The sequence below is a fragment of the Protopterus annectens genome, chromosome 3.part0 (assembly GCF_019279795.1).
Source record: "Protopterus annectens isolate FY-2018-M chromosome 3.part0, PAN1.0, whole genome shotgun sequence".
NCBI lineage: Eukaryota > Metazoa > Chordata > Ceratodontiformes > Protopteridae > Protopterus > Protopterus annectens.
In genome coordinates, this window is record NC_056731.1 from 1654616004 (window position 1) to 1654641813 (window position 25810).

Below are 25810 nucleotides of genomic sequence, written 5' to 3' on the forward strand. Positions count from 1 at the left end.
GCTGGCGCCTGGCGCAAGGTTCATGAATCCCGGGGCTTGTTTTTCATGTTTTTCATATGAAATCACTGCTGCTGTGAATTGCAAATGTGTGATGTTAGTGATTCCCTTCTTTTGGAATATTTCTTCCTTCTTGTTTGTGGGTATGTGGAGCTACCATATATAGGCTGGTATTGGTTGAATTTTCATCTAGGAAAAGTTATCACCAGTAGTTCCCTGGTTGTAGCACCATCCAGATAAAACTTAATGAGTCATCATGAAAGTGCAGGAAGCCCTTATACGATATTTTAGTGGATTTTCTAGCTGACCATCAAAATCATAACATATATGTTACTATATTTACTATCTGTAACACTGTTTCTGCTTCTGTACTAATTAATGTTTATATTTTTTCTGTATCTCGTTGGAGCTTTTCTCCCTGGGCTTCCACTGAAAATGGGCTCTTTTAGGCCCAGTGGACTTATCCCGGTAAACAAATGCAATAAATAATAAATAAATAAATAAATAAATAAATAAATAACACTGGTTATTTATTTATTTATTTTTTAAATCAAAGTAAGGTTTCAGGATACAGAACACTTGATTATGTTTTGGAATCAAAGGCCTTTAGGTACCCCTAAATAGTTAGCGATGCAAATTATTTGTATAGGCTTAGTTCTGTTGTTTCATAATGTATGACCTCTTAACTGAATGGCTCTAACTCTAAATTTTGAAAAAAAATATAGCAGAGCATAACTAAATCCGAAGACAAGACACAGAGTTTTGCCTAAGTCATAAGAACTGGGAGCTTTTTATCTGACATGTTTGGTGATTCATTTTGATTATTTTTAATACTTTTTATTGTCTTATTAACACCTGTGTAGTGTGTGGAATGTCACACCTCTAGCTGTCCACACACATCCTTGCATTCCAGAGCATTTTTTTGAAAAATCAACTTAAAAGCGCAAGATAAACATATGTAACTATTTTTTTTGAACAGTAAAAGCTATTAAAACTGCACAAATAGCAATATTGTCAGTAAGAAGTATTCATTATGGTAATAATAGTCAGTGGATTAGTATTTATTTAGCATTTGTTAACCAGGAAAGTCTGACTTGGAATGAGCCAATTTTCAGAGAAGGCTCAGGGAGAAAATCTCCAGACTTATGTCTTTGTAACATGGGAGGAAACCGGAGCACCCAGAGAAATCCCACATGAATGAGGGAGGACATGCAGATTTCATACAGAAGGCACCCTGGCTGAAAATTGAACCAGAGGTCCTCTTGCTGTGAGGTGACAATGTTAACCGCTGCACCACTGTGTTGTCCGAAAGTAGTAGTCTTTCCATAAATATTATAATGTGCCCAAACACAGAATTATATTTTTTTGCTAAACTTTCACAAACAAATTGTCATATCTTGTAAACTAAAAAACTTAGACATAAATTGTTTGAACAATTTTGTTAATTAGGCATAAGCAATCACATGGCAGCCAGAAATTCCCCTATGAGAGCAAGTTTTTATCAGATATTTACAAAGATATGAAAATAAATATTTAAGTGTGTAATAAGCAATATAATAACACTGAATACCTCTCAACATTTATGGTTTTACCTGATGCCATGCAGTAATTTGTGAATCGGTTGTTTTTTGAGTATTAAGTACATATGGAAATATTGCTTATTTTCATAATTACTAACAGACAACTAGCAATATTTCCAGTTGTTGTGTCTTTTGGCTTTTCCCAATTAGGGGTCACCACAGCGGAACTCTGGTCCGCTAATGATTGGTAGCTGATTTTTACGTGCCGAGTTACCAGCCCTGACGCACAACCTTCAACGAAGGTAAGCCCATTCACACATGTCTCCATGCAGAAGACGCTCTAGCTGAGAATCGAACTGGACAGCATCTTACTGTGAGGTGACAATGCTACCGCAGCAACACCACCGCGGTCAGCAGTATTTCCAGTATAGAATGATATAAATGGACATTGACATTGAATTTTTACATCTCCCACCATGGCATTTCATATCATATCCCTCAATAGCATGTAGGTCTCTCAGTTATAAAATATGTACATAAATATGAAAAATAAGTGGCAAACAGTGATTAATTTCTTTGCTGCAGGATGTCCTGGATTAACAATAATAGTGTAATTCTGTTGATTTCTTCTTTCCCTTTGTAATACTGCCTGTTACTAGCTGGTAGGTAACTTAGGCAAAGAAACCAAACCCAAAAAATGTGTGGTCAGCATAGGGAGTTTTGTGTGCTAACTGGAAGTATATAAAAAGGTATTCCAGTCTTTAAGGAGTTAAATGGTTATTGGTTAACTTGTTCATAAATTTTCTCTTATAGTGAGTTAAAACATTTTTTCTTTAAGACCTTAGAAGTTAATGACCTTAGGTCACTTTCACAAGTTTTTTTTTCCAAATGTGACCAAAAATGGGAAAAGTAACCTTGTCTGATTTCCATATATCCTTTAGATGTCACAGAACCTCTGTCTCATTTGAACTTAGATTGTCATATTTTATCTCCCACATAAAACTGATCATTCTGAGCTTCATCTCTGACTAATATGAAATGATTATCACACAGAGTTATTTTAGCTGAACTAAACGTAAGGTGGCAGTGGCTAAATCCAAGGACTAGTGAACTTCACCATCTTCCTTCCATCCTCAGAACAGGTCAGTACAGTCCCCTGTCACTGTAGAGCAGGTATAATTTTCTAATTTAGGGTTTTTCTTAATAATATTGGTGGTGCCAATTACTTTACTGCATTGCTTAGTCTTGGCATAAACCTTCATTCATATCTACCTATATAGCAGTGCTCTAAATCTCAAATAGTATAATGAAATCGTACCATAATAATCATTTATTTGATCTCCATTTTGTAGTAACATATAACAAACTATTAAGGAGCATTAGGTAGCATCTTTTAAATAAGGTTATACAGTTGAAGCTGATGGTTATACAGCTGAAGGTTACACAGTTGAAGCTGACAAAAAAGCTGTCATTATTTGTTGTAAAGCTCTCATACATCTGTATATCAGATCATAATTGCTAGTAATTTCTGAAGCACTCTTACCTCATTCCCTCATTGCTACTTTCTCTTAAAATGAATGCCTGCATATTGTATGGAGGTTCTAGCTATAGTGATACTACTTTTCAGCAATCCTTTACAATTTATTCTCTCTCTGTTCTTCTTTTCTACAATTCATCTTCTTTTTCATTTCCATTTTTGACTGGTGTATGTATGGTCAGGTATACCCTTGTCTTTAATCTCTGTCTTCTGTATTAATTCATTCACCTGTTTAGATAACAGTCTGGTACTGAAATAGCTCCCCCACTGCATATTCCCAGAGTGACAAAAATCAGTAACACGTGGCTTGCAGCATCCCAGATCTTAAAGTACATAATACATCATGTCCAACTAAATATTGTAAACATTTTGCAACTCATCTCACTCCATAATAAACTATACCATGCTTTTTTAGGTACATATTAATATCTCTAAGTTGCATAAAGCCTTTATAATGTGCATTGGAGCTTAAGTAATGGCCAGATCTTTATATAGGGGTAAGTCTTGTATTATTAACATGTATGCATATACTTTGAATTGTTGGTTTAAAAACTTCATTACTCCTCTTTTAGAAGGAAATGCACCTATCTGCTCTCAAAAATGTCGGCCATATTGCTATACGTCTTCAACAGTCCTTTTTGTAGTTCATTCTCTTAGCTGTTTTTCAGCTAACTCTTTTCTAAGTGGGCCAGACCTAACTAGTACCATAGCTTGGGTTGGGTTAAGTGGTGATTTGCATGACTGAAGAGTTGCTGAATGAGTATTAATATAATATCAGCAGCCCATTTAAACAGCCACAGTGATATCATAGCTTCTTAAATGGAAATGTGTTTATATGATATCAATGCATGTTTGTGTGTGTGTGTGTGTGTGTGTGTTTGTGTGTGTGTGTATGTATGTGTGTGTGTGTGTGTGTGTGTGTGTGTGTGTGTGTGTGTGTGTGTGTGTGTGTGTGTGTGTGTGTGTGTCTGTGTACTACAGTTATTGAAGTTCTGCAGCTTTAGAGAATACTTTTTGGTTTTCATCCTTAACTTTGGGGGAACCTTCAATTCATGGTTAAGGCGGTACTATTCTCACCAACTGATTTAGTTACAGCCCTGTACCTGATCCTTCTGCTCTGATGTCTTTTCTCTTCCCCCTCCTGTCTACCTAGGTTTTGTATCCCTTCTGTAGTCCAGCAGTGTTTATTAGGGTCCCCACTATCACATTTGGACCTTGATCAATTTAGACTCCTGATACAAATGCAAGTTTTGTTTTCTCCTTTCCAGGCTTTTAAACCAGTGGGTGATAGTGAGGATGGTGTGACCACTTGTTGTTTCTGCAAATCTTTCTCCCTTCACCTTTCTGTTCTTCTTCTCCATGTTCTAACTTCTAGAATGTTCATTTAAATCTCGTCTGACAGTACAAATGTTGGATGTTTCTTTTGGTCAAAAGGGTTTTAGGGAAACACGATAGATCATAGGTAGTTATTAGGAATGTGGTCAAGTGAGGAAGGTGACAATCAGAGTCACAGAGTAGGCAAATTGAGGATGAGGGAATCAAACCTGGACTACAGAAAGCTGCTCAAAAACAACTCATAGACTTATTCCTCTACACTAACTACCAGACTACTGCTTCACTTATAGATATAATGCATCCATGTTACTGTGTCCATATTTATTAGTATATTATTATTATTATTATTATTATTATTACTATTATTATTATTATTATTAGTTGGTTGATCCTGCTTTTAGGTTAGGCACCACTGAAATCTATAATGTGACACTACCATCAACAGAGATCCTCTGCTTTTGGCAGTTTTTCAGAGTTACTCAATTTTAGATGGTGCTCATCACAACTCTATGGTGATCAATTTTCTAAAATGAAAAAGGGACAGAAAAACTATATGTGTGGTATTGTGACTGAACAGAAGTTCACCACGATCTGTCATATAACTGCTGATTCTCCATCAGCACAGAGCATTCTGTCAAATATGTTAAAATTTTTATGAAATACTGCAAAGTGACATATTGTATGCATGACTCAACATCTTTGACAATTCCACCAAGCATGTTAAAACAGAAAGCAACTTTATTTGTCTGGTCCACACTTGAACACATTGATGCATCATAGTTGCATCCTGACCTAGGACAAACATCCAGGTGTTATAAAACAAATATTATACAATGACCGCCCCCATTAATATTAAAAAATGTGCACGCTGATTGGCCAGCGTGCCCGTTGTAAATCCCACAATATACCAACAGAAAAAGGTCCGGTCGCCTGGACTTTTTTCTGTTGGTATAAAGTGATCAAAACTTTTTTTTTTTATAAATAAAAAAAAGAAAAAATGGAGCAATGGAGACTTTCTTTTCTTTCAACGTTGCTTCCGTTTCAAAGCATTGATGTACTGGGTATGCGTTGGAATGCAAGTCCCATACGCATGCGCAGTACATCAACACAAGGAAGCAGTATACCACCACTGGCAGAAGAACAGTAATGTGCCATTATACAAAGACATTATTTAAGAAAAGTAAGTATTTAGCATAGGTTAGTACTAGGTTACCTGCCTTTGTGAGCCATTTTAAGCCTAGCCAATTATCCCTTGTGAAGCTCAAACCCGGTACCTTGTGCTTATAAGGCAAGCACCTTAACCATTAGGCCACACTCCCATTTGTTTCTTAAATAATTCCATTGTATAATAGCAATAACCGACTCCATGATTAAACCACACCATCTGTGGGTAAATCTTCTATATACCACACCACATCGCCGGTTGTTGCTTAAATATAATTTTAGAGCATGGAGGGAAGCCAGCTACAGAACTCCTGAAATTACAGTGTTTACATGTTAAAAAGAGTGCTGCCACTAACTGATGAAACCCTCTTCGATTACAATGACTAACAACAGTACTGCGACTACCACTGCTAAACAATGCACCCTGCTTTCCTATGACATCAAAAATACAATGTGATGGCAGAGGAGGCATCAGATTCACTGACTCCAACCTCCCTGTTCATTAAGCCCCACCTACCCACACAAAAAAATGATCTCTGACTCCCCAGTTCAGACTGCCAGTGTCATAGTTATGTATCCAGTGTGGCATGCAGTTGTACCTCAGGTAAAGAAAACAATCAGTTCTCTATCTCAAATCATAAATATTGTGCAAATAAATAACTTACTTCCACCCAAATGCCTACATTCACTTGCTTCCACCCTGTACTCCAAAACTACATTGCACATACAGACAGTGGTATTGCCTGGTACTCCTGTGTCAGCTGCAGATGAATGGCCTGGTCAGTAGTATGCCAGACATCACATACAGACAGCGGTATTGCCTGGTACTCCTGTGTCAGCTGCAGATGAATGGTCTGGTCAGTAGTATGCCAGACATCACATACAGACAGTGGTATTGGCTGGTACTCCTGTGTCAGCTGCAGATGAATGGCCTGGTCAGTAGTATGCCAGACATCACATACAGACAGTGGTATTGCCTGGTACTCCTTTGTCAGCTGCAGATGAATGGCCTGGTCAGTAGTATGCCAGACATGCCAAACAGACAGCAGTTATTATTTTTTTAAATACAATTATATTATTTTAATGCCATAGATTTCTTGTCTAACAACAGATGTTCATCTTTAGGCTTCTGTAATTTTGCAGTCTATTACTCCTTACCTGAAACAAAGAGAGATGTCATTAGATGTTGCTTCTTATTTGCATATAAGAAATCAAAAGGAATAATGCCATTGCCCTGGACTGCCATACCTCTCAACCTCTTAATTCATAGGTTAATAGGTTCATAGGTTGGTGCTAGGCTATTGGCTCTAGGGCCTATACAAGCCTAGCCATAACAGTTCCCTGGCTATTTCTTCCCAGGATATTTACTTCCCTGGTCCCCTGTCTAGTAGGGTGACTAACGTGATCCTCGGGGTGAATTTCCTATCTCTCATCCAATTGTCAAGGTTCCTTTTGAAGAGGGCCAAAGAGGCTCTCTGCTTGACATGTATGGGCAGTCTATTCCAGAGTATGTGGAGTCTCTGGGACAGGAACCTATCCCTCCAGCATGTTTTGTTCATTGTGATGACCAGGTTTAGATCCCTGGAGTATGTGGCTCTGAGGGATTGGGATTTCTTTAAGAGTAGCATGTCCAACAGCTCTGGGTTTGACATGGCCTTGTATGTTAGGCAGAGATCACCTCTGAGTAGGCGATATGTGACAGAGTATAGCTGGAGTGTTTTTAGATGGTCAGCATAGGGCATCTGCTTTAGGCTTGTGATTCTTTTAGTGAGGTATTTCTGTGGCCTTTCCAGTTGTTGCAGATGTCTTGTGAGGTACATACCAAATGGGGTATTGTACTCTATAATGGGTCTAATGAGGGATGAGTACAGTGGAACAATGACCTCCTTTTTTCTGGATGAAAAGCCCTTAGTGATGAGATGTGCCACATAGAAGGATTCCCTGACTGTTGTGGCGATGTGGTTATTGAAGGTGAGACCACTGTCCACATGTGTCCCTAAGTCCCTTATCATACTTTCAGTGTTTAGTGTACTGCCACTTATGTGGTAATTCATGGGTACAAGTTTTTTCCCAAAGAGGATAACTATACATTTCTTGGCAATGAGCTTGAGCCCATGGTGTGGCACCAAGCATCTGTTTCTGTAAGGCCCTTTTGTAGAATATCCACATCATTTAGGGATTCAATAATGGCTCCCAGTTTGCAGTCATCTGTGAACTTTGTTAGCCAGAGTCCCTTAGTGTTGGCCTGTACTTCAGAGAAGTAGATGCCAAACAAGAGCGGTCCCAGAACTGAACCCTGAGGTACTCCACTTGTCACTTGTTTGGAACTGGATTTTGAGTTGGCTACTTTTACAGTGTGGGTTCTGTCAGTAAGCCAGTTGGCAACGCATCGAGTGATGTAGGGATTAATGCCCATCTTAGTAAGTTTATCTATGATTCCAGAGTGGTGGAGAAGGCCTCGGCGAGGTCCAGATAGGCTGTTTGGACCGCCTTGCCCTCGTCCACGGCTCTGGAGACTGATTCGAAGAAGTCAATCAGGTTGAGAAGACAACAGCAGCCCTTTATGAAACCAAACCGGGTGGGGTCCAGTGTTTGAAGGTTGCCAATGTCTTTGTTTATAAGTTCCATGATAGTGCATTCCATGGCTTTGCAGATCAGGCTCGTCAGACTGATGGGACGATAGTTCCCGGGAGCCAAGGTGGATCCCCCCTTGTGGAGTGGGATAACTGTAGCTGTGCACCACTCAATGGGCACTAAGCCTGAGGTGAGGCTATGATTAAACATGACACTTAGGTGAGGTGCCAGTTCATTTTGTAGTTCATGTGGTACACAGCCCGGGATGTCGTTTGGTCCCATGGATGCTGTATTCTTAGCTTTGGAGAGTGTGTTTTTTATCTGTGTGGCTGTGATTACTGGAATTTGGCAATCTTTTGGTATTGAGATGGGTCTTTTAGAGGGTGGGGGGTGAAGCTGGCACTGAGTCAGTCTGCCAGGATATTGGCAATATCCTTGGGATCAGTATATTTAATGCCATTCTGCTGTAGCTCAGAGCAGATCTGAGCATTGCCATTTAGATTCTTGACATAACTATAGAATGCCTTGAGGTTGTCCTTGGAATCTTTGGCAATTTTATTTTCATAAATAGCTTGGAGGATTTTATGAGGGATCGCAGCTTCTTACTGAGTTTGGTAAGGGAGTATTTTGCATCCTGGGATTTTCCTCTTTTCTGCAATAGTTTCTTCTTTCTGTTGTATAGTTTGTTTATGGCAAGGGACCACCAGATTGACTTACTTTTTTTGGAGGAGAGTGTTGTGGTTCTATCTGAATGGCATAATTCATGCACGAGTGGATGTGCTCGTACAGTGCCTTAATGTAGGATTCAGCAGTCAAACTTTCAGTTCCCGTCTGCATGGGTGTCATAAAGTTTGTCACTTATGACTTGAGTAGCATGAAGTTAGCTTTGGAGAAGTTTTTTATGGAGGTTTCCCTACTGGGGTGTGGGGGTGGGATGTGGATGTCAGGGGTGATTAGCTTATGGTCAGACCTAACCAATGAGGGGTTGACCACTGGCGTGGAGCATCAGTCTCCCATGTTGGTAATGACCAGGTCTAGGATATTTGAGTCCCTGGTGGGACTATGGATTAGTTGATCCAGGGCTTTGGAATTTATGAATTCCAAGAACCATTGGGCAAAGGTGTTGGTACCCAAGTAATTTGCCCTATTAATGGCAGGGTAGTTGAAATCACCCAGTATTAGGGTGTTTGGTTGTATCTTAATATTTTCCAGTATGTTTAGAAAGGTGTAGTGAGAATCTTGGGGCATGGTGGGGTATCTGTAGCAAGCTACAATTTGGATTGCAGTCTTACCTAGTGTTAGTTGCACCTGTAGAATTTCAGATGCATTGTGTTGGGCAACTAGCCTGAAGGTGTGAATATCCTTGGTGAATATGGACATTCCTCTGCCTTTAGTGTTTCGGTCCAGGTTTGGTTGCTGAAAAGTGTGGTAAGAGTTGTAGCTTGGTATTGCAGGGGTGCTCTCTGGAGCCTTGAACCAGGTCTCAATTACTGCACAGATATCAATGTTCTCCATTTTTTAGGAGTGCCTCGAGAGTGCATTTTGAGGTTTAGACTTCTAGCATTGAATAGCATTACCTTCGGATTTTGCATGCTTATATCTTTTACGGTGGTGGTTTTGTCCTTTGAGCCTTGCCTAAAAAAGGCACTATAGGGGTGGCAAGAGCCTTAGCCAGTAACCTGAATCCCAGAGGCGACAGGTGCAGATCATCTCTGGCAAAGCATCGTGGTTTGTCGATCATGCTATCCCAGGCAGACAGATACTAAATTCCCTTTGAATGACATCAGAAACTTAGCCAGTTGTTGAAGTCAATCATTTTGTCTTTATACTGTGGTATCATTCTGAGCGAAGGCAGGATGCTACTCAGAGCTAGGGTCATACCTGCCTGGGCCACATGATCTGAAAACTCTTCCATGTCTCTTTTCATGTAGTCCAGGGAGGTACGTTTCAAGTCATTCACTCCAACATGGACAATGACAGAGTCATATTTGTACTTATTGTGGAGTGACTTGAGTGCATGTGTGATGTGGCAGATCCTGGCACCCAACAGGCAGCTGACTGTAATTTTTTCCTTGTTTAGCCTGGTGAGTGGGACATCAGTGTGCCTGAATATAGAGTCACCTATGACTAAAGTGTTGGGTACGTTGTCTTGCCTTAGGGGCTGTTGTTGGGTGGCACACTGGTGTTGTGAGCTATGTGACACTTTGGTTGTAATTGATGTTTGTTTGTGTTTCAGCTTCGGAGGTCCTTGTTGCTTGGGCAGGTTAATGTTAAGGGCCTCTGCATAAGTGGGTTTAGTGTTACTATGTGTGGATGTTGGTGGCGTGAGTTTTGAAGGGCTATGTGTTGCTTGAGGTGTAGTGCAGGTGTTAACCTTCTCCTCTTGACTGTCTAGCACAATCTTGGGTGGAGAGAGCTTTGCTTCCAGTTTGGCTATGTAAGTGCATCTCTCACAGGTTGTAGTGTTGGGTGGTAAGAGGAGAGGGTTGTCTGTGTACATGAGGCAATGGCTGCATTGCCCCAGTATGCCCAGATTCACCAGGTGGACAGGTGAAATCACCGGAAGCTGACCCTTAGATATGCCTGGTTCGGTGTTTCTTTTGTAAAGTACAGAGCTGTTTTCCCTTACCTTGGCAAGGTACTTTGCAGTTATAGGCTGTTTAGTGCCTACGATTAATTTCTCCTTATTAACAAGGAGAGTTGAGTGCTTGTATCAGTTTAAGGCTTCCTAGTGCTTTCCAGCAGGTTTTAGAGCAATTGCTAGTCACAGGGATTCAGATTTTAGTGCTACTACTGAGAAACCAGTTAGTTCTAATGGAAAGTTTGAAGAGCAGACTTTTTGGCACTGAGAAAATTTAAAGTGCTAGACTAATAAGCTAATAAGCTAATAAAAGTGGAGGAGAACAAGGAACTAGCAGATCTAAGGGAAAACAAATTGAAGAGCACCACTCAGAAGCTTACAAAAAGTCCTGGCTACGCTACACTAGTGCCGGGAAAGGTAGGAAACAGTGCAAGAAATCTGGGCAAAGTTTGACAAAAATCCAGGGACAAATGCCCAAAAATAGGGACACATTTTAAATATTACTCTTATAAACTTAAAAAGTTGCTAGAATAACAGGATTTGTGTTAGCTTGCATTTTCTGAAGGATGCAAAGTCTGAAACTCAATTGCATGTCATTATTTAATGACTATGATCTTTAACTCACCCCGGTGATTTGTCAAATACACAATGTTTATGAGGAACAGACCAAAAATATGAGGCAAAAATCTGGGCATTCTGCAAAAATCTGTACACTTGAGAGGTATGCCCCATTCAAAGATACTTTCAGAAACTATAGAAATATGTTTTTCTTGTTTGGACTAGAGAGTTGCTCTCACTCTTTGAAAGTCAGCATATTTCAACAAATACTTCCAGTTTACTGCATTTTAATGAGTGTTTTAACTAATGGTCACAGTTTAGTCATATCCAGCCTTAATGTCCCAGGCATTAAACCTGCTTGCTTGACATTATGTTTGTGGAGATTATGTTTGTGGAGATTTGCTATGCATAGTTTGATTTTCTCCTATGGGTTGATTTGCTGCTCTACTGTATATATATATATATATATATATATATATATATATATATATATACCCTTGCTGGTGCAAGTCATGACTGAAAGCGTCTTAGATGGATCAGTTCATTGACATTTCCTAACTGAGTATATACAAATGAATAAATAAACAAATAAATAACTTTTACCATCTGCAGAACCAACTTGTGATATTAGTAGGCTGGATTATAAAAAAAATATGTTAACATTGCAATAGTCTTCCTCAAAGGGGAATCATTGCCCTAAAGTGTTCAGCAAGTTGCACTTCTGAGGGACACAGTAGTAACAGAGAGGGTGAGAGAAACTGTGCACCACATTCCAAACAGCATCACTGCCCCAAAGTGCGCCTAATGGCCAACAATATTCATTGTCCAATGTAACCCAAGGCCATCTGGTGGATTATCTTCCAGGCTAATCCTGTGAGATCTACAGCACGTACTAATGGGAGGCATCAGAATATTTGTCTTTGTGGTTGTTGTCTGTGAGTATGGGGGTATGTGAAAAGGTATGTGAAGGGAAAGACAGAGTGGTTAAGCAATGGTCAGTGGCACTGGACAATAAATTGTAATCTCCTCAATGGGTCCTGTGCATAATCAACTGTGTGTATGTGTGCGTGCGTGTGTGTGTGTGTGTGTGTGTGTGTGTATGTGTGTGTGTGTGTGTGTGTGAGTGTGTTTACAGGTAACATGCAGAACATGAGTAGCTGCTGGCAGCCCTCTTGTGTCCTGTTTACTGTGGTGTAGGATTCTATAATGAGAAAAAATACAGAACAATGACTTCCTTCTTTAAAGGGAAATATGACTCATACTTGCCTGATATCTGCATCTACTACAGGTGCTCTCATGCTAATTGCTTGTAACACACTTGCTGTCTACCACTTAAAAAAGCAAGTGCTCTAATTCTCACTAGCCCGATCTCCTGTAAATACTTAGCTCACCCGACACGCAAACCGATAAAACTGTTCAGCACTACCAGAGCTCTAATTCTAACCCCAAACCCCCCACTCAGTTCCCAACCCAAATCCTCTTTCCATGATCATAAAACATGACTCCATATCCCCCTGTCTAACCCTAAAGTCCAAAATCGCTCCCTAAACCTAAACTTTAGCTCCCTCCCTAAATCTAAAGTCCCAAATTACTCCCTAAACTTAAAGCTTTAGCCCCCCCTCCCTAAACTAAATTCTCTGATCACCCTGTTACCCTAAAACTCCCCTGCCACTCCTTAGACCAAAAACCACATCACTGCTCCTTAACCCAAAAATTCCTTTCCCTTACCCTAACCCTAAAACTGCCCTTCCACTCCCTGAACCTAAAACTCCTCCTCCCACACCCTAACTCTAAAACTCACCTTCTGCTCCCTAGCCTTAAAACTACTTTCCTAGTCCCTAAATCTAAATCCCCTTCCTGAATGCTGTCCTATTCCACACTCACACCCCTTCCCACTGTTTCAATATTTACCTCACTCAGACTTGAATAATACGTCCAGGTGAGATGTGACAACTGCTTTCCTGGACTCATATTCGAGTTTGAGCAGGTACAGAAGCCTATGTGAGCTACAAGATGCTTGAGTCCCTGGTTTTGAACCCTGATATCCTTTTCTGCTACTTTAGCTCATAAGGTAACAAAATGGGACAGACATTTTTTATACATTTTTATTTTTCATATTTTATTTTGCTTTTTTTTTACTGTGTTTGTCCAATTGGGTTTAGTCAAAGAAACTTTTTCAGCCAGCTCCAACATATTACAAGCATTTTAAACAGACATTCAGGAATTAATATGAACAAATATTAAATAATATACATTAACAGTGACACATACATTTGCCAATTAGATTACATTCATATGAATGTAGAGGCAACTATTACAGTATAAAATGTACTTATGCATTAGTAGATGTTGAACAATGAGCATTTGAAGAGATGTGTTAGCTGGTCTGTCAGATAGATAATAGATCATGTGATTATTACTTAGAACTTCAAAGAAATGGAGGAGAGCGAAGCAACTAAATAGGGCAGAAAATCTTAATACTGTAGATAAAGGTCTATATTAGAAGTACAGAAGTGGAGAGTGAGGAATGTCAAACAAATAGTAAAACAAATAAAAATGTGTTACGTGTGTTAGCATTTGTGCAAATGTGGACTTGAATGAGATATTGTGTCAAACACCTTTACCAGGATGAGGTAGGCAGTCTGCACTGTTTTGCCCTCATCCACAGCTTTAGTGACTTTTCTTGAAGAAGTTCACCAGGTTAAGTAAGACTGACCTGCCTTTAACAGAAATGAACTGGGTAGGGCACAGTGTCTGTATGTTTATTATGTAATTGTTTATTAGATCCATGATAATTCTTTTCATGGCCTTGTATATGAAATTAGTCAGGCTTATGGATCTGTAGTTCCTCAGCTCTATGGACGTTCATGATAGTTTCCTACATGGAATTAAGAAAATATCTAAACCGCTGTCATTCATGTTGATCAAAGCTATAACATGTGGATATTTTTCTGACATTTGGTGACATGCCGTACTGTTTCCATTTCACAGGGTGGGGTCGGGCATCAAATCAGGCCCACACAAGTGTAGACTAATTTTCTGACTAGAATTATATGTAAAATTTTGGAGAGAGACAGAACAGAAGTTTTTTAAAATGGCGCAAGAGGCTGGTTTCTGTTAGATGTGAAACAGCATTGGTTTGTTAAGGTGAGATGTTTTCTGAATATGTTTTCATTCTGTGAAGATGTAACAGCAGCACTTGATGAAGGGCTGGTAGCACATACCACTTATATTGTCCTTACTAAGGCTCTGTACTAGAATTACTTGTTTATGGACTGCTCTTCCCAGATGAAAAAGTAAGAACTGGGCAATGAGTAATCAAATATGCTGATGCATGTAATCTCAGCAATATAACTACTTCAATAAAAGATTGCACAATTCTTTACGATGTTCTACAAAAATACACACCTAGTGAAATAGTAATGACCTCATCCTTCGTGTAAGTAAATGCAACATTGTGACAGCTGATGAAAAGGACATAAATTGCAATTGCGAAAGAAAAGGTCAAATCATAAACTGTGACTGTATTGTTAAAGATATATGGACAGAGGCAGATACTAATGCAAACTGCTAAAGTTGTTCCTCTCCAGAAACACATAATCTGTATTCCATCCAACAATAATGTGCATGTCTAGTCACTCCAGGTACATCAATCTAGCACTTTAAAGCACACTGAATGGACACATTATTGGACAGTCTTCAAAGAAGCTGCCTGAAACAGACTAAAACAGTGCAACAGCTCCTAACTAGGAAAAATTATTTAATAAGACTTCAGGAACTGTCATTATATTTTTTTACTGGTTACTTAGAAGTGAACTCTGCCTAGTCTTTAAGGTAATGTCTGATCCATTTCTATTTAAAACTGAAATGCATGTACCTAGCACACATTGCTGGGGACACTAATAAAAGACCCATGAATTTAATATTAAAAGTATGTACTACTATTTGAAAAAAATATGACAGATCTATTGTACACGTGTTCCAAAATGATGAAATAATATTTTCTTTGCAAAGAATCTTGATGCATCTGGGAAGTAAGAAATATGAAGGTGAGGTTACTGAAATCAAGCTTCTTGAAGGCTAATAGGGTACGAGCTTGGAAATCAAGCTATGAACCTATAGAAAAGGTAAAAAAATGTACATTACAATTCTGTGGTAATAAGACTGCATATGGTTATACAGTCAGTGTGCAGAATATGGTCACAGCTTTTTATTACCGTATTATATATGGCGTCACGTCAGCTACTTTTCATTGTTAGTCTCAGAAATGTGATAGACAACCTTTTCTGACAAAAAAAAAAAAAAAACAATACTGTTTGCACCTCAACAAGATATTTTGTATTAGTCATATCACATGACATTTGTGAGGAGCACAATGCTATTTTGCAATTGGTCATACGAGTTGCAAAAGAGCTGTCTTTTCCAGATGAAGTTGCATGATATGCCTTATAGCTGCATTCAGCATGCTATGCATAAGGCATCTGCATCACAAAACAACATGCTTGTATTAATCAGCTGATAGCAGTAAAGTGTTAGCAGGTAGGATTTTCACAGGCTGAATACCTGTATCCTGCATTCAGAACAGTGAAGCATAATATACCTGAGCTTTACACACTACCTACAATCTGTGATATTTTATAGCACTCTATGTACAGTTTTAGATTGAAAAATGTAACTTTAACCCAGATAACTTTAGTGATAAGGAGGTTTGAATAGTGCAGGAGGAAGGGGAGGGGGCACATCAATGGTCTTTGGAACAGTACAATGACTTAAATCCATGAAAGTGATTTCTTGTTTATATTTACCATATAATTACATCATATGACTGCAGGATGTTTCACACTGCCTTGTTAGCAACAATACTATAGTATCCTGACAGCTTTACCTAATAGCGCCTGCTAAAATATGCATATTGTATAGAGATGCACACCATGTCCTGTGAGGCAAGAAAAACTAATAGCTATTACACACAACATCTTGCCCTTCCTGTGTTTGTGCTGTTTCTTAAACTGGGATAACTGTAAAAGAGACAGGTATAAATGTTCTATGTCAGCAATACCTTACAAAGTCATTTCAAATTTTCAACTTCCCTGAAGACGTAGCCCTGCATTCCCATCTGTAAAATCTGTTTTTTAATAATAAAATTACAGAGTCACAAACCTTGCAAAAATACATCTGCTACTTGTTTGCTCACCTTAGAGGTTTTTGAGTAGTACTATTAGAATTCTTATATGTGTGTTTTTGTTCCTGTTGTTATTTTGGTAGCAGAATCTGTATTGAGTGGTGCAGCGGTAGTGTTGTTGCCTCATGGTAAGAGGTTCTCCAGTTTGATTCTTGGCTGGGGTGCCTTCTGTGCAGAGTCTGCATGTCCTTCCTGCATTTTTGTGGGTTTCCTCCCACATTATAAAGACGTATCCAGAGTGTTTCTTCCCCAGGCCTCTACTGAAAATTGGCTTCATTCCAAGTCAGACTTTCCTGGTTAAATAAATCTGGTGCACATTTTCATAACGCAGCTTTGATAGAGAAAATTTCACATAAATATCAGGTTAAACATTCATGCATCTGTATAGAAATAGCCTCACTAATGTATAATCAGGGCTCCAGTTTATCTCCTGTGCTCCTGACCATCTAGTCCTTTCTGAACTATAATTTTGTCAGGTTATACTTCATTTGACAGAGTGAGAGTCATTCTCAGTAGGGTCATCATCATGCAGCCATCAAAGGCATTTTCCTCTAATGGAAAAAAACAGAAATAAACAGACAGGAGAACCAAACTATAAACTTTAGTAAACCTTCTGGCACCTTGGCAAAGTGTTCAGCAGAGTTCGTAAAAAAAATTACCTAAACAGAAACAATACTTTAAAAACATTACTGAAACAATTAATACATTCAGTTAATAATTCATATAAGATATTTCCAATTGCATTTTTTCTAATGAGCTAACCCTTCCTCTACTGATTGATATGTGCACTTACAAAAGGTAGTGATTAGTAAGTACTGCCCTGTGCATGTAGGTGCTCTCACCCATGCACAAGGGTTACTTCATGGGCACAGCTTAGCAAATGCAAACACATTTCCCCCAAGCTACATACCATGCTTCTCTTGCACCAGAAGGTGCTGACATTGCAATTGATTCATTCTCCCCCTCTCAACAAGATGAGTCAGTTTCGATTGGCCATTTACTCTTATTCTCCCTCATAGGTACCACCTACACATAGGTCACCGGTAATTCTGGTTCTCCTGAGTTGCATTCAGGGCTCTGTATTTCTATGCCATGGGGTCGGCCCTTAGGCGTATTTGACTTTAAAACATAAGGCAATACAATGACCATGGATTTCAGTAATTTCTAGATGTAAAAATCCAAAGTCAGATATCCAGTTTACCAAAATATTCAGAAGTCAGCAAGAGGAGATATTGTCATTCATTTAAGTCAACACCAAAGCATTTGTGCATCTTTGAAAGCTAATATCCAAACATGAACTCAAAGAAGTATTTTGCCTTAATAAAAGATTATCTCACTGTCTGTAGCTGAACTTTTTGAAATGTAACACTTTCACCACTAATAAATTCATTGACTCATGAATATGACAGGACTTAGCATACAGTTTAATAAGGTTTTATGTCCATCAGGTTTTCCTAACTCCTTAAAAACAGAAACTAAGAAGCATGTTTAACAGGTGCAGGGTTTCTTTAACATACATGAAGTACATTTCTTTGTAATATTATGGGGAAACATATTTGAATGCACTATATTATTTTATGATGTTAACACAGCCTAAAGCCACAGAGCAATATTATAAGGCAGTATTGTCTTTAGCTGAGAAGTAAGTCTGAGGAATATTTCATGTAAACACCTTTTCTGTTTTTCCTGTGGTGTCAATCTTGACACATGGGAAATCACAGTGGTCACAAGATGGAGCTCTCGAGTTATGTATTACTCCATTTTAAAAAAGGAACAAACAGGCTTTTCTTTCCTGAGATTATTATCACTTCCTTTGATGTGGAAACAAGCTTACTACGGTATGCATATCTTCTTATACAGAGATGTATATGTTGCATTTATTTATTGCTACGTTTTACTGAGAATATAATACCATAAGATTCACATTGCTGTTTACTGTATGAAATACAAACATATATTAGAAAAAGTTTATATAATAAGATGCAGCAACTATCTAGGAAATGACATAGTTCAGTGATGGTATGCTTGTTTCTCTTTGGAATGGTACTAGTTTTACATTGAGAAAGCAGGTATTGGATAAATGCCTTGAATGAAGCTGAGGAACAGTTTAAGATCAAGTGTTTAAGATGCTCTACTAAGCCAAAATAGTGTTATCTTACCTTTGATCACTGTCCAGACGGAAATCAGGGATCTTACAATTCATTATGGAATTGTGGCATTCACCCAAATGATGCTACTGTGCTAGTGAATCAAATAAAGAATATGGAAAAGACATCTTTACTTTTTTTTCCTGTGCAAAAGAGTAATTGCGTGTGTGTGTGTGAGACAACACACCTGCATACATAAAGCTTTATGTTACAGGAATGCAGTTTGTCCCTTTATTCTCATTATTTCATTTATTGCGGTGGTGGTGCTGTGGTAGCGTTGTCGCCTCATAGCAAGACATTGTCCCGTTCGATTCTCAGCTAGAGCGTCTTCTGTGTGGAGGCATACGTGAATGGGGCGTGCCTTCGTTGAAGGTTGTGCGTCAGGGCTGGTAACCCGGTATGTAAAAATCCACTATCAATCATTAGCGGACCGGAGTTTCGCTGTGGCGACCCCTAACCGGGAAAAGCCGAAAGACACAAACAAAATGAGAAGGAAGCTAGAAGCATAAGAAAATCATATGGAAGGGATAGTAACAGGGAACCAGCAGAGGAACACGCACACACTCACTGGAACAGTATATTAAAATGTTTAGATAGACAAAAAGAAATGTTTTATTTTTAGAGGAAGTAGGAGCAGCTAGCAAGGGCTTATACAGTATATGCTATTATATATGTAAAAGCCATAGTGTGTACACTACAATTGCAAAAAAAAAGAAAAAAAAAGAGGGGTTGTAATGGTACAAGTGGGCATTGTATGCCCCTCTACTTCTATTTTATTCTAATCTTTTCTGGACTCACTATACAAATTACCATTATTTACTCCTTTTGTTTTTCCTTTTGCCATCTGTTTATACACACACACACACACACACACACACACACACACACACACACACACACACACACACACACACACACACACACACACACACACATGCAAACACATACACACATATAGGTTTACAATTACATAGTCAAGTCTTGGAAACTTGACCAGAACAAGTCTGAACTTAGAACACTGACATTTGGAATGCTAAAGACTGGCATTACTGAATGTCAGGCTTTGCCCCCTTCCGGACCCATGTTAGTGCTTGTTTCTGGTCTGAAGCAGTTGTTTTGAGATGTGAAGCTATAGTAAGTGTGGTATATCTTAAACATTCCTTGTTTCAGCAGTGCATTTCAGTGATTGTTGTAGTCAAGCTTCCAAGCCTCAATCTCCACTATGCAATAGTAAAACTATGTGTGTGTGTGTGTGTGTGTGTGTGTGTGTGTGTGTGTGTGTGTGTGTGTGTGTGTGTGTGTGTGTGTGTGCGTGTGTGTGTGTGTTTGTGTGTGTGTGTGTGTGTGTGTGTATGTATGCACAGGTCACAGTATGTCAGTATGTTTTCTGGTGCATAGTTTTATGCTTATGGACAGCTGCTCTCATACTGAGTTATTTGTTGTTTGTTTGTGTGATGATGTGAGGTAGTGCCAGGTGTGCCAGGGGAGTTGGGCACTGCATGTGTAAAATATGCCAGCAGAGCTAGCTGGATTTTGTAAAGAATTATAAGTCATTTGAATATCAAACTGATTTGTACAGATGCTTGTGTTAAAAATGTATTTGTAAAGCTGATTGTATTAAAGGTTTTTCAACAGTGGGTCCTGCTGGACAGAGAAGAAATATAGATGTATGTCAGACTATATTGTTGTAACTGATGAAATATATATATATATTTTAACAGAGGATTCTGGAAGGGAAAGGGTTAAGCTCAGCCCAGCTGACCTTAAGAAAAATAGCCTGAAGTTAAATGACTTGGTTTAAGCCATAAAGATTTTATCTCACAGGTCTGAATGCAACCTGAGGCATAATGTCTGTGAAAACCCTGGGCTGGGATCCTGCTCTAGTTTCCTTAGTGATAAACTAATTGCTACCCTGGGGTGCCAGAGAATGGCTTGTTATTTTCTGCAGGAAGGGTGGAAGTGCTGGAATTGTTTTACAGTTCCCAGATGCTGTAATAAAGCTTAGCTAAAGTTCTATGTGTGTATTGTGACACAGCAATGCCAGATCCTGGCTCAGGTTGTAGAGAGAGGGTAGTATGGGAACCACAGGGTCAGGTGATTGGATGCAATGTCATTTCGTAGCCAGCACTGAAATTATATTTGAATACTAGTGAGAGATGTGAGGAGAGCACTCTGTTCTTGGACCTGACAAGACACTTATCCACTTTTATCTTGCCTTGCTTTAGTAAGTAACTAGGGAACAGTAATTCTTTAGTCGGTTATAAAATATAGTGAAATTAGCTAAATGTTTTTTCTGTATCTGTCTGAGTCTTTCCATCTATGTTGTTTTTTTATATTTCCTGTGATTGAAACTCTGGTGTTGATTGTAAATACATATTTGGTATTTTCATGTTTTTTTATTATTTATTATTAAATATATCTATACCTTTCATTGTGGCTGGTCTTTTAGAAAATATTTAACCTTTGAGAGTACATGCATTTATTTAGTGGCACTGTGGCTCCATGTTCCTGAAAGTCTTGCTGCTTGGTTAAACACTACCATTTGCATAACTATTAATTTTAATAAGTGTAATTAGGTACCCTGGTAAGAGCCTAGCTGGCTTTGGGTGTTCTGGTAGCAGCAAATCTACCTTATAGTCTGGGTGGAGGTGGTAGAGCAGGTAAGTTGTGCCAGCCTTTCTGAGCTGGGTGTGTGTATGCGAAAATCAAATCTCAAAGGGAGTGTGTGTGACAGCTACTTTGAACAGGGACACTGGGAGCACTGATTTCACAGAGTGGGGGGTGGAGGACTTGGCTTGGAACACCTGGCTAAGGAATCAGCTCTATAGTGGTCAGTGGGCAGTCTTATTTGGGGGCTGTAGAGGATGCCCAGCCCCAGTACTGGAGTGTGCATTCTCTGTGTGCTCTTAAGTGAAATTGTACTTACTGCCATGGGCTACATCTGAAAATACTGTATGTGTCTATTTTTCTCACAATGAACATTCCCCACTGGTATCAGTGGTGAGGATTGAGGCTCCTTGATCACTGACCCAGAGGAGGGATATCACAGTTTGCTTGATGGAATGTGGATTATATCTCTGGAATAAGTAATATTCATGCATTGTTGCAATGTCACTGATATTATTATACAGGCACAAAATGCTGTGATATCCTCCTGCCTCACACATTTATTTATTTATTTAACATTTGTTAACTGGGAAAGTTTGACTTGGAACAAAGCCAATTTTCCGTGGAGGCCCAGGGAGAAATGCTCCAGACGCATGTCTTTCTAATGTGGGAGGAAACTGGAGTACCCAGAGGAAACCCACATGAATGCAGGGAGGACATGCAGACTCCACACAGAAGGTACCCCAGCTGCATTTGATACATTATTCCTGGCACACTCTCGCCTTTATGTGATTGCTATGTACAACCAGGAATGATGCATCTTCATTGTAGTATGTACAGTAACCAACTGCTGGCAATCACTGCCACAGACAGCTTTTTGAGATTGCCTTATATCATACACTACCCCAGGCACATTTTATGTACTCCTGGCTTTCATTCATATTACTTTCCACTTGTTTTCTTTTCTGCTTGGCCATTTCTCTCTCTCTGTGTGGAACAACCTCCCAAGACTAAAACTCCACTGTATAGCCTTAGCTATAATACTAGCTGAATGTTTTATAGGTTCATAGGTTCACAGGTTAGTACTACGCTAACTGCCCTTGTGAGCCATTTAAGCCTAGCCAATTATCCCTTGTCAGACTCAAACCCTGCAGCTTGTGTTTGTAAGGCAAACACCTTAACCATTGGGCCACCCTCCCAACCAATGTACATTTTAAAGCAGTTCCTGGAAATGTGCTGTACTACATCAGAAGACAGACAGTACCATGATTATTATTTGAATGGTACTCGTACTACTCAGTTATTTTTTGTGTGGTACTGAACATTTACTAAAAGATGGATAGCATTGTATGTTGATGCATATAGGCACCTTTAATGTGTCACATGCAGCAAGTAACCTTGTCTGCTGTTCACACCATTGCATTCAAATATGGTATGATCATCGTAACTCAGCAGAATGCTAATTTCAACTTTTGCCTCCATTGTGGTGAATACCATCTGTGAGAGCAAGTGCTGAAATGTATTGCAGCTGTCCTTAGTGTATTATGGTCAGTGGTTACTTATATATATATATATATATATATATGTATTTATATATATATATATATATATATATATATATATATATATATATATATATATATATATATATATATATATATTCTGTGCATTATGTTGCAGGAGTTTCCACTATTAGTGGATGAATTTTAACTTGTTGAAGACTGTAATCCCTATACAACATTCCCAGACAAAAAAAATGGCTGATAAAGTCACTTACACCCACTGAACATGTACCAACACAAAGAAAGTGAAATTACCCCTAAAAAGGGTATCACTGCCAGCACAACTCACCAGTAAAAATTTCCTATGGAAGATCTCTGATCTTTGGCTTGTTGAACATTGGGCAAATGACACTAGAGAGTTCAATGTTCATCCACTCATTGTTTACCATTTCCAGGACTATATGCTCCAAATGAGAAGATGGTACTGCTTCAGTTTGAGGAGACTGGGTCTTCTGCACTGGGTCATTCTTTTGGAATCTAGCCTAAAGTGTATCTACAATTATTTTTTAATTTCATTTTAAGATTTTTTTTTTAAACAAATGCAGTGTTTATTCTATTTTCTGTGTTTTAGGTTTAGCTTGTTTTGATCAATAAAATTTTATTGAAGTTATTAAAGTCTAACCAACACAGGACAGGTTAAACCGTGAAATACAGCAGTAGGGGAGAAGAGAAGCCCAGATGAGGCAATTCAGGCACCAGCAACACAAGTTAGTTTCCAGTCAATATATTTAAGTAATTTATACTATACAATATAAATAAGGAAATTACTATTCATAGACGTTGTCTAGAAAGAGAGAGCTTACAATCATAGATGTACTCACAACACTTTGAATTTTTACCTCTTGATCTTAAATTAAAAGTTAAATTATCTTTTTTAATTCTACATTTCGTCTAGTATCTGTATCCGTTGTTCGAAGCTTTGTCCAATAATGCAGCTAACATAGGCCATTATTTATAGTTCACAATTTTCAGATTTATGTCATATTAGTAAAGTATGAATTTCTGCATTATGTATCCTATTTTACCTGTAGTATGAATTTCAGCATTATGTATTGTACTGTACCTGTAGTATGCATTTCTGCATTATGTATCATAGTGGACCAGAGTATGAATTTCTGCATTATGTATCATATTGTACCTGTAGTATACATTATTGCATTATGTATTGTAGTGTACCTGTTTAATTTCTCCTAATGCTAACATTTTTTTACATATCTTGACAGGAATGGAGCCCGTTCCTAAGTCAGAGATTAATTAAAGTTCATGAAATCAGTTTTGCTTCAGTCTTTGACATTTGCTACAAGTGTTCTTCTCGGGATCTACAATGTACCCAGAATTGCCTCTTTTTGCATTTCATAATGGATTACTTTTATACTTACCATATTTACATATGCTTGAAGTTTATTTTTTTATTACCCCAGTTATTCCTACTACAAGTGGAACCACCTGTGTATCCTTATTCCACATTGGTCTAGTTTCTGATTACAAGTCCTGATATTTTACAAATTTATGTCTTTCAGTTTGTTAAGACACTGTAGTCACTGACTGTAGCAATTTCAATAATAAAAACTACTTTGGTAATTTTTTCTTGAATTACAGTATCCAGTCTGTTTGCTTCTACCTCTTAATTGCTTGCATGGGATGATCCCACATAATCATTACTTCATCATTTTCAATAATTGTATATGGCTCATGTTTCCAATATCTTTGCCTCTATATTGTAATATTTATAAAGTCTCCAATGTAATAACCTTGCCACATTGTTATGTCTTTCAGCATACAAAACTTTAGCCATGAGTATATCACACCCTGCATAAAAATGTGTAATTTTTTCTTGTCCTTTCTCGCAAAACCTACATTTGTCTTTATCTTCTACCTTTTCTATGGATTTTATGAACCATTTAGTAGGTAATCCACTATCTTGGGCTGCCAATATTAACCTTTCATCTTTTCGATTAAATTCAGCCCATCAAGCCATTGGCATGACAACTCTTGGTCAACATGCAGCTGTTCTAGCAGATCTCTATACTTCTTGCTATAATTGTGATATTTCCATTTATCTTTTCTTTTTCTTTTCCCTGATCCCACTGTTTGTATTCTTCCTTTTGCTTTTTTGTACTTTCTGTTGCCATCTGTTTTTTATCCACATTTGGTTGGATATCCATGCCTTCTTTTTTCCTAAATGCTTATGCTAACCTAAGCAGAAAGGTCATCTTAGATTTATTTTGTTCATCTTTTAGAAATTTCAATATGTTTGGATCTGATTATGTCAACATATATGTATGCAATCACTGACCTATATGTATAGTCAATTTCAAGGAGGCCCACGCCTCCTTCAAATGAGGGATATATAATTTTAGCAAACACAACAGGGGCACAGGAAAATAATTTTCTTGAGAGGCAAAAGCCAGGGTACCTTTTTGGCTATGCTTATATAGGCCCTAGGGCCAATAGCCTAGTACCTACCTATGAACCTATGAACTAATTCTTGTATATCATTTAATGGGAATGGAACAATTTTCTTGTTTTCCTGTCAAGATTATTCAGCTCTTTTTATGGCCAGTCAATCATCCCAAAGCTATAAGTTAAAACAGGAGGTGCATGTTGATTTATAGCTTGAACCTTATTCCTAGATGTCAAAGTGGTTTTCAGTACTAAGTTTAGTCTTCTAATATATTCCTTACTGAGATTTGTTCTCATTTATTCATGCTGTATCACTGCCCCTTTATCTATTCCAGAATGTTTATACACATCTTCTTGTTCCAAATCATTTATATCACATTGCTCCCCAAGTTTTATATTTTCTGGAGTCTTTAGTTTTTCTCTTTCAAATATTGCTTTTGCACATGTCAAGTTCAAATGACATTCCTATGTCATCTATGAAGGCTTTAACAACTTGGAACTGCTTTTTCAGGTGTTTATCTAATGAGCTACACAATTCTAAATCATCCACAAGAAGTTGATGAGCTATCTTTTCACATAATGATTTTCTTGGTGCCATATTGAATCCATGACCTAGGTTGATGTGAAAACAGCTTAATAGATT